Source organism: Hypomesus nipponensis, chromosome 8 (assembly GCF_054491055.1).
Source record: "Hypomesus nipponensis isolate SF chromosome 8, ASM5449105v1, whole genome shotgun sequence".
NCBI classification, from domain to species: domain Eukaryota; kingdom Metazoa; phylum Chordata; class Actinopteri; order Osmeriformes; family Osmeridae; genus Hypomesus; species Hypomesus nipponensis.
The window spans coordinates 7,434,124-7,444,916 of NC_140368.1; positions in this window are offsets into that span (position 1 = coordinate 7,434,124).

The window sequence follows — 10,793 nt, forward strand, 5'->3', positions numbered from 1 at the left end:
ATTGCGCACTTTTCAGGATTTACGACTTCCTCTGTTCCGACAGCCATAATGGCTTATGCAAATTAATGATTAATTGGTTTTCCTGGAGATGAGTGTGTTGGGCAGTAACGGACGTGTTCTGACTGAAGGATGGAGTGTGTGTGTGTGTTAAAATCATGTGTTTCCTGTGCTCAGGGAAAGTGTTCTTGACACTCATCTTTCCCTTAATAAATCTTTTCCACTTTGTCTTATGACACATTATTACGTTAGTATTACGTTTATTTTGGAAAGTTAACTAAATGTGTTCTCAGAAGGCCAAAGTGCATCTGTAGGCCTAGCTAATCACACACTGTCATTTAAGATGTTTAAACTCCTTAGATGTGACCGTTGACTCTCAGGGGAAGTTTCTAAGTAGCCTTATAGGCCGGACAGTTTTAATCCCAACTATGTCCACATAAGCAGCCAACTGACTTCTGGTGAGAGATACATCAACTCGATACGATACAACTCATTAGAAGCAGCTTAATGTCATCTACCCTGCTGGGAGGAATGGTGTGATATTAGAGTAGGATGCAACAGGGAGAGATTAGGACAAAGTGAAGGTTGAAAATGTTGTATGGAGAGAGGGATGGAGTAGGAGAGTGTGGTAAAGCAAGTGTGAGTTGTAGGTACAGATGAAGGAAGCAGAAGGTGAGGTCTTCAAATACATCATCAAGCACTTGACCAGACCACAGGAGGGAAAGCTGACTGCGTTTCAGCCCTAACTTATCGTTGTTCACCCCTGCTGTGCCTATCTGAACACTACATGCCCTCTCTAACACACAATCAAACACACCATCCACACCAACACATAACGACAAACACATACACACACACAAACATCAGAATCACACAAAATCACATTCAGATACACAAACATGCTCATGCACACACACTGCTCGGTTTCTCATGCAGTGTGTCACACAGGGGGTGTGGTGTCAGAGTTGGAAACAGATGGTTACCGTAGCATTGGGTTAGCTGTCAGCTGGCCAGCTGTGTTGTGATGTCTGGAGAAGCCTAAATGAACCCAGAGTTCCTCTGCTCTACCCAGGCAGTACCAGGTACCGGCATGTCGGAGAGTTTTGGTTCACCTTACACACACCGAGGAGGGAGAAGGGGGGTGGGTGGAGGGCTGTGGTACACAGAGGAGTAAAGAGAATATGTCAAGGATGGGTTTAAAAATTGATTCTTTGTTTACGTGTTGTAAATCATGGCACATATAAAGTGATAGAGTGTGTGCGTCAGATACGACCTTGGGGATTTTACTCAGTAATTACTGTTTCATTGGAAAATCTATATTACATGCGGAAACAAATTTCAACAAAAAACTGTAAGTGCCACGCGTTCAGTGCCGAACACCGGCGCTGGGGGCAATAGCCTCGTCAGCGGGAGCCGAGGAACGTGTTCGCTTTTCCAGCCCCTCAGGAAGGAGGGTGTCTGGTTATTAAAGCACCGTGATGTGGTACGAGGATCCGTGCTCATGTTTACATGCTCAGCACAGCCATTAACCCCTCTCCCCATGTGGCTTCACGGATTGTGCTGCTGTCAGACAGGAGGTGGTTTAGCTCAGTGACAGAGAGCTTCTGCGTGGCATACTCCTGTTCTGGCCCCAGGCGCCTCCCAGCTCCTGTCTGTTCTTGTGCCCGCACTCCAGCCCTGATCTGTCACGCCTCCTGATGGGCTTGTCCACCGTGTCTGATGCGAGCTCACGACCCAGTCTTCCTGGGATATCTCATCTTTATCAATGAAGAAATCAAAAGCTTGGATCCAGACGACTGTCCTGTCGTGTACTTAGCATAGACACAGCACACACGCGCACACGAGCGCACGCATCACATCTTCTCTCCATGTTGTATTCTGTGTTCACACACACGGCACGTAGACTTGTGCAGACAAAGGGACACATGTGCACATGCACACACACACACTTGCTCTCGCTCCCCTTTGGCCTCTCTTACCCCAGCCTCCCCAAACAGCTTTGCATATGTACACACACACATCATGATGTCCAGTATCTTGACGGATGAGGGGAAGGCTTCTGAGAGGCCAGTGGAGGTCCACAGAGGGATAATTGTTGAGGCCAAAGATGGAGACCGGAAAACTAATGAGCCATGGCTCTAATTAGCAGCTGGTGTCATTGGTAAACTGGCACTCCTCAGCTCCACTGCATCACAGAAGGCAACACGGTGTATGTATGCATGAGTGTGGTGTGTGTGTGTGGGTGTAAGGGATGCAAGCTGGGCAAAAAGTTTCATTTGAAGTCTGAAAAACATCATAAATCAGACCTCCCTTAATAAGCCTTTAAAATATGAAGATTGGTTTAGAGTTCCCAAGGCCTGTAGAAAAGTAGGACACTGTCTGGGTGTACCATCTTCACCACCATTTACTAGGACAGTGTGTAGCTCTAACCAGATTACTCTTCTCTCTCTCTCTCTCTCTCTCTCCCTCCCTCTCTCTCTCTCTCTCTCTCTCTCTCTCTCTCTCTCTCTCTCTCTCTCTCTCTCTCTCTCTCTCCCTCTCAGTCTCAGTCTCAGTCTTTCTTTCACTCGGGTCATCACTCATCTGCTCAGTCTCCATGAGAGGTTGGTGGAGGGCAGAACGGAACTCAACTTGTGCTCAACTTGTTATTTCTCTAACTCCTTATCTGCTGGTGGGCAGCAGAGGTGATGACACAGCACTGTAATAGCCAACGCTGCGTGGAACAGTGCCAGTCTGATTGGCCAAAGCAACAGCACGGCCATAATTCATTGGTCAGAAGGGCTGTCAACCTAGCTACAACGGTGGACAAGATTAGTAGTATTCCATGGTGTGTTCTATTTCAGGTGGACAGCGTTTGGCGAGAAACACATAACCTCATGTCAACCTTCTGACAATAGAAGGTAACAAAGTGCATGTGCTACAAGAATAAAGAAGACCTATTCAGAAACATTACAGATGTCCTGAAGATTGTGCAGCTGCGCTGATTTTGACAGTTAAAAAAATAAGAACAGTATAATTTTTTTTTCAAATGGTGATACAACAAAACAACACCTGCACCTGTATTGAATTCCTGCTCTGAAATGTTGCCGTTATAGGTTGGCATGAAATAATGAACTCTGCCTTTTATCATTCAGTCTCTCTGAGAACTGCGTCAAAATTGACGGTGAACCTATTCATCACCTATTCCACCGCTGGCACACTACCTTTCCACTTCAGTGGCGTTAAAATTGTCCCTCCATGCACCAATAACACCCCCCCCTAACTCATATCAATGTACCTCGTTATGAGAGGCTTGCCCACATTCCAGAACATTGTAATTGTCTCTCAGCTAGCCAACCCGCCTCTGCACACCTCTGCTTGTAATCTGGTGAATAAATCAAAATGGTAATGCTTTTGCTTCCTTCTCTTTCCTAAACCCACTTCCCTGTGTGTTGGGACTGTAAAAAGAGCTCTGTTTCCCAGACAAAACACACCCCACGGCAATGTCAATATTCATAATTCCTGTCAATTGCATTTTTCATCTATGTTTAAATATTTCATTTGATCAGTTAGTATTCAGAGATTTTGATACTCGCAATTATGTGATGAAAAGGAATATGCAATAGAAGACTTTCATAATTGATGACGTAAATGCCAGAGCAGAACAAAAAGCGCACGCACTTGTACGACTCTTTAGTGAGAGGGGCCTAAATTCACAATGATAAGTCGTACTGGAGGTGAGGCCCTGTTGAAAAAAAAAGAGTGCATAATTCAAAAAGTAATTATTAATTTACGCATTTGGCACACCAGTGAGGATTATTACCACATCCTTAAATGCACTTGACACACTCCATGCTGGGAAAGGTAGTGTCAAGCAAGGTTCAGCACCTTTCATCTGACCCATGGAATACCATGATTCCTGAGAAATTACATTTTTGTACATGGGATTGTGAATTGATATGTGGAATAGCCCAACTACAAATCACACAGTGACCTGGTAAAATAACATGCTGGCTCAGAATGATATTCCATATACCACGAGTTTACAGTCTCTAACTTCCATTGAGGAGAGCAAACTGTTTTAAACAGGCAATTACTTTAGTTAACTTTGAGAACCTCTGAACTGTCCCTGTGTGTGTATGTTTATGTGTGTGTGTTTGTGTATACAGGTATTGGTCTATTTGTGCTGTCTTCATTTGGCCAGCACTTGAGGGAAATGATAAATAAACAAGAGATAATGAGGTAGTACTACTGTGTGTGTGTGTGTGTGTTTCTAACTCCCAATACTGTGTTAGTGTGACACTCTGAAAATAAAACCTTGGTTGTCTTACATCTTCTACATCGTAAGGAAATATACCAAATTCTTTGAATTATACTATTGGACATTTAATGAATGTATACAGATTCTAAATGACATTCCATTCTGGAATGGAAGAAAGGCAATTTTACATTGAGTCACATTTATTTACAAATTCTAGAGCCACTCTGGTCTGTTCTTGCTTGCCCTTGTTACCCCTCCCTGCACGATCTTTGTCCGGTGCCCCCCCCCTCACACACACACATCCCCTCTATATTGATCTGCAGTACCCAGATGCCATCACCCACACCATGCTGACTGACAGATCATCATCTTACGACCTTCAGAAGTTGCGGAAACAAGCCCGCTCAGGCTGTTGACTGAGAGCTGCTATGAGGCTTTCATACCCCGACAGGCCACTTTCAGATCAAGCTCATTCATTGAAGGACAATTAAGACCTAACAATAGAATGCCGTACAGGAAGATACTAAACCAAACCTGACTAATTAGAACCTGAGATCAAAATGCTATTGTTCACCTCACGTTTCACTGTTAATCAAGCAATCTCTATGTCCATTTGGGAATTTGACAATGCAAAAGCAGAGGACTGTGGAGGTGAGTGAAAGTGCCTTTCACTTGTTAAATAACAAGTGAGGCTTTCAAATGTTAAATAACCTGCTGAAAAAAACGGCTACTGTATAGAATGTTAGGTGAGATGAGGGAACCATGTCAACTCACTTACAATCGATACCATATGATGCAAGCGGCTTCCACAAGTCAGGGCTAAAACAGTTGCTTTAAGGTTTTCCCAAGGTCGTCAACACATCATTGCTGTCAATGTTTCATCAAGCTACAAAGACAGTGTTGTCTCCCCACGAAGGAGATACTACTCTCAGACACATGAGGAGTCTATGTCTCTCTGATATTCTCTCTGTGTTGTATTGACATCCCGCTGCAGAAGACTACCCCCCCCCCCCCCTCCCTCCTCTGTGAGTTCAATTGATGTGAGGACACCACCTTTCCAGGGTCAAAGGGAACATGTACAGTCCCTTGACGCCTGTCCACCATCATCAAAAAGCTGTTGGAGGCAACCAGATGCTGCAGGACTAAAAACCTTAGTCCTTGGGTTTATCAACCTCACTTTTTCCTGCCTACCACCAGGAGCTTCAGATTGTAATGGTTTGGATTTGGTTTGTTGAAATGTTTAAAAAAAGCTTGATATAAATACACCCATGGCCTACAAATCATTGCTGTCACCGTACACATTGTACCACAAGGCCTAGAACTTTCCTGACAGAGCCAGAGGCGGTGGGGACTCCTTCCTATCCTGTCCTGGTCTCCGCTAACGATGAATCTGTAATAATGGCTAGCCTCTCCTGGGGACGTGCGATCGCAATGGGCTTCGTGCTAATTGGCCCTTTGACAGTGATAGCCACCCACCAGTGTGCATCATAGGGGTGTTGATAAATTGGGTGCTGATTTGCATGTGTTCCTTCTCTAATACTGTTTGGAGAGTTGCGGAAAATTGGGTGTTTATTTTCCCCAGAGGCTCATAATAGCCAAATTGAACATTTGATGTATGACTAAGGGAACTAGTAAGGACAATAGACTCCACGCGGGGTGCTAAGAGATGTTTTGCATATGTGGGTGTGAGAAAGAAAAAGACAGAGAATGAAAGAGAGAGGGGGGGTGCAATAGAGAGACATAAAGTTAATATCTTTATTCATGCCTGTGGTTGCAGTAATATGTGAGTTAGTATTGCCCAAACACTGGACAGAGTAATTAAGCAGAAACACCATTGGACTGAGAGGCAGGCTTAATAAAGAGCTGAAATATGACTGTGACCTGTAGGGGGCCTTGTGCCGCCACATTAACCCTGGGTCACAAGGAATCAACGACCATGGAAGAAAACTCTCTGCAAGGCTCACCCTCCTCCTTCTCAATCACAGAAGCTTTGCCTTCATTCATCATGTCCTGCCCCACGCTCCTCTGTCCTCCAAAGAATTCTTCTCCATCTCCTCTCAGCTTCACCCTCTCCGCTCCTCCCTCATTCTTCTCTGCTCTAATCTCTCTCCTCTCTATACCCCGTTCTCTCCTCCCCACTCCTCATAGCCCCGCTCGTTCTGAAAACGTATTAAAGGTAAAGGTTTGAGAGTCCAATCTTATGACCCTTTCCTTGGTTTTGAAAACAGATGTCACATGACCAACCATGCCAAGTGGTTGTTCTGGTGGTGGACCCGCTCCAGCTTCCGTCTTTAAGATGTGGTCAGCTGTGCAAATATTCTTTGACGCGTTCGTCCTATGTAATGCCCTTTCTCTTTGGTTGCCCTGAGTGATGTGTGGATCTGAAGGCCATCTCTACTCCTGACGGTGAGGTTCCTGCCTCCCTCCCTGCTGCATCAGAACATCGTTCACACTCCGAGTCTTTCTCTCCAGCATGCCGCAGCTAGACGCCTGATGTCCTTGACGCGGGGCGCGGACGGCCTCATTAGGCAGCAGATGCGAGGTGTCAGAGTTATCACATCAACCGACACCTACAGACACCTCCTCACCTAGATCTGAATAAAACATCGGCTTGTGTTTACACCCTGCAGACATTAAGCAGTCGACGGCAGTCGCCGGGTACTCTAATCTTGTCTGTATGCAAATGGGGGCGAGCTATCATGTCGTCGGAAGGCAAAGTTAACACGTGTTTCACCTTTCATAAAGTTGAGGTAGGCTACGTTATTCTACGGTCTATGGTATACATGGTAAAGCTACAGGTGTGGATGGAAGTCCTTCTCAAAAGACAGGGGGGGTGGTGTCCTCCTGGCTTGATCCAAATGATGTTTAGTTGTGAAATTTGATTTTGTTCGCTGTGAATCTCTATACATAATCAGATCATGTTTGTCTCCTAGAGCTTCGTTAGGGGCTAATTAAAATGCGTCTATAGAATAAACACTGCTGAACGAAAGCCCATGGGGGTTGATTGTATCAAGGGCTTTGAGTCACCTCCTCTCGCTCTCTGGCTTCCTTTCTCGTTTCTCCTTAGGGTCATATCCATTGATACAAACTACAACCCACAAAGGCTACACAACCCGGCGCACATCAAAACCCTTAACCAGGACATCATGCTAGTTTACATGCTACGCACACTAATTGGTAATGGTAATGACTCCACTATGATGCAGTATGACCTCGTTTCCACCGTCCAAAATATCCCATGTTTAAATTAACACATTTAGTGGCCGGAAGTGTTTTCCATTTCCAGAGCCATTTCCACACTGCGTGCAAATAGGAGGCTTGCTTCAGTTAACAGTCGCTTTTGAGTGTCCACAATCAATATTCCACATACATGGCAGTTTCTCATAGCCAATTTAATCCATCACCAAATTCAGTGCAACTTCAGTTCAACAACATAAAGTCTAATAGACTCATTCTTACTGCGTCTATGAAATGTAAAACATTCTGCAATAAGCATTGGTTTGGGTGACAATTATCTTGCATTCCCTTGTTAATATTATGTTACATGATATGTTAATGTCCCCCCCTAATGGTGTCAGTGTCATTCGTCTTCCCCTCTCAGGAATAGGGCTCCACGTGGCTTAGGGCCACCCACCTCCTCCCACCTCATCTGGGTAGCTTTCTGTTTCTCTGAAACCACCCTCCCTCCCTCCCTCCCTCCCTCCCTCCCTCCCTCCCTCCCTCCCTCCCTCCCTCCCTCCCTCCCTCCCTCCCTCCCTCCCTCCCTCCCTCCCTCCCTCCCTCCCTCCCTCCCTCCCTCCCTCCCTCCCTCCCTCCCTCCCTCCCTCCCTCCCTCCCTCCCTCACCTCCCTTCCTCTCCTCCCCCAATCTCTCCCCTCCCCATCCACCTCATCTCCTCTTTCACACCATGACTGGAGGTGGAGGAGAGGGAAATGAGGAGAAATGGATATGAACCAGAGACGGAGAAGGAGAGAAAACTGTGCTTGTATTACAACTGGGCGACCGTAAGCATAACTCCAGTGACATACCGCAGTGCTCTGCACTCCATGGCCTCGATCATGCCTCCCGATGATGATGGTCATGATGACACCCCCTGGCTGAGCTGGTGTTGGAGGACAACCCTCTGCTGCAGCACACACAGAACTACAACTCCCTATCAAACATTCATCCTCAATATTCAATTGGGAAACGATCGTTTTCTTCTCGTTTCGAGAGCTCAGAGCAGGGCTGTGTAAGTCAGAACGCGATGTAGTCCGCCTACACACTGTTTGCTCTGAGAAACCTAGTGTCTCTGAGCGTTATTGGGATGCTGGGTCTAAAACAAATAAAGGTGAACAGAGTCAGAGCAGAGAGTGATTTGCCCTTGTTGGCTGGTCGCCAAAGAAATTCCAGACAGATGCTTTGGTGACTGAATAATCCACCCTCCCCTGCTTCCTCATCCCCCAATTTAAAAAAAACAGGGCTTGACAGCTCACAGAGACAAACCTCATCTCATCTAAAGCCAATTCTCCCCCAGAGTGGTTCTCTAGCCTCAAGCTGCTCGGCCCAAAACAAAACCAGTCAATCTCACTGAGAGGTAAAGATGGAGACAAAGAGAGAAAAAGTGACTGAGAGGGAGGGAGAGTGGGACAAGAACAGAGAAGGAGAGTGTCAATCTTGTGAACTCAGAAGACCCTAACTCTGAGCATTTTTGTCCAGAATCATCCTACCTGTCACTCCTTCACTGAGGAAAATAATCTTTGAGAGATGTGTTTCCAGTGCCTGCTGTTTCTCAAGTGCTTTACGCACACATGCACACACACACGTGCACACACACACCACTCAAACCTCCATGAGCACTATTTGCAGCTTGTGCTTTCATGAACAAAGGTCCGTTGTTGAGTTTGCGTCAGTGAGGTGAACGCCAGTTGAGTCAGCACAGCACGCTCTCCAAGCAGCAGGAGTCCTGCACCACTGTGCTCAACACTCCTGCAGCACATCCCCAGTGGTTGAGAAAAGGAGGATCAAATTCTACCACCTGGCAGATCTCTCCCGCAGACAGGAAAACAGCCCGATGAACAAAGTATGTGTCGGATGGAGAGTGTGCGAATGGGGTCTAAGTACATGAACACGCAGGTGAGTCAACCACTGAATGAGAGCAGACCAAAGACAGACAGGCTCCTGATGAAAGGCTTAACACAAAACTATGGGCAACGTTTTCAGAGAGAGCTGGTGATTGAAGGTCATTTATCTATGATTCAGCTGTTTTGCCCTTTTGACAGACGCGGAGAAGGTTGAAGTGAGCGGGAGAGACAGGATGACCTCAGTATTAATTACCACCATCACTCATACTCTTCCCTATCTGATCACCCTCTGAAAATGGAGGATGGCATCGCTAATGAGAGATACAGTATCTCTTTGCTGGTGAGGATTTTCCCTTGCGTGGGACAGAACCCCATCACACTCAAGCACACACGCTCTTGTGTGTTTCATCTAAAGTTTTACATTTTTAGTTCCATGAAAGTCTCCAGAGGTGGATGGGGACCCTTAGTGGGCAGCTGGGAAAACAGGGCGTGTTGCCAAACCAGCCTCCGGGTTGGGAGGGTAATGATGGATTGACACTCATTTAGGAGGGTTAGTGGCTCTGTGAGTGACCTTTAAGTTCATCTGTCTAGTTGTGCCCAGACTGGTGGGGGTGGGGGGCTGGAATACTCTCCAGCTCAGCTAAATATGGAGGGCTAACGTCACAAATGAAATGTGATCATGGCAAGGTCAGGGACTATCAGAGAAATAGATTAGAAAGTAAATACGAGATGTTGAAATATAAACACTTTAAAATGGATGCCCCCAAAATATTTATTTGTTCATGGTAAAGTAGGTCTTCCTGAAGTAAACAGGATGTGGATCCATACCTCATCACAGGGCTCATTAGAGCAGGGCCAGGGATTCAATAAGAGGCCCTGGAGTGGAGGAACAGGAAGTAGATGTGGAGAATCATCTATGAAGTATGGTTGACATCGGTTTCTTCATGAGCTGTGGTGGGTCATTAGCCGGGTGAGCTAAGTGGTTTTACAGTACAATCCCAAAAATGGGTTTGTTCCAGTTTTTGAAAGAGACAGAGAATAAAGTGAAACCTCTGATGTATCTTTGACCAAAGTTACGAAACACACTTTTGTGATTAACAGAAAAAAATTGGACATTGTAAAGGATTATTAGGATTCTTCTGCAGTTTGAACAATAATCTGAACTGTGTTTTATTAACTCCTAAAGTACACATGTTGTATACGAACCGCAATCAAATGCAGTGTAGCTGGGGGACTTGGAAATAAACAAACTTATGACTCTCAAAATTGCTGGTTCTAGGTGACATTAATATTGGATAATTTAGTCAGACCAGGAACCAATGATTACTTCAGTAAAGTATAATGATTGTGGAGCAAAACAGGTGCCCAATCATTATTCTTCCTTCAGCCTCCATCTTTCTCTTGTTAAAGGTAATCAATTTTTCATATGAAGCACAAATCCCTTAAGTGTTTTAGTGTCTGGTGTGAGCTCTATCATTAATCAAACAGACAAA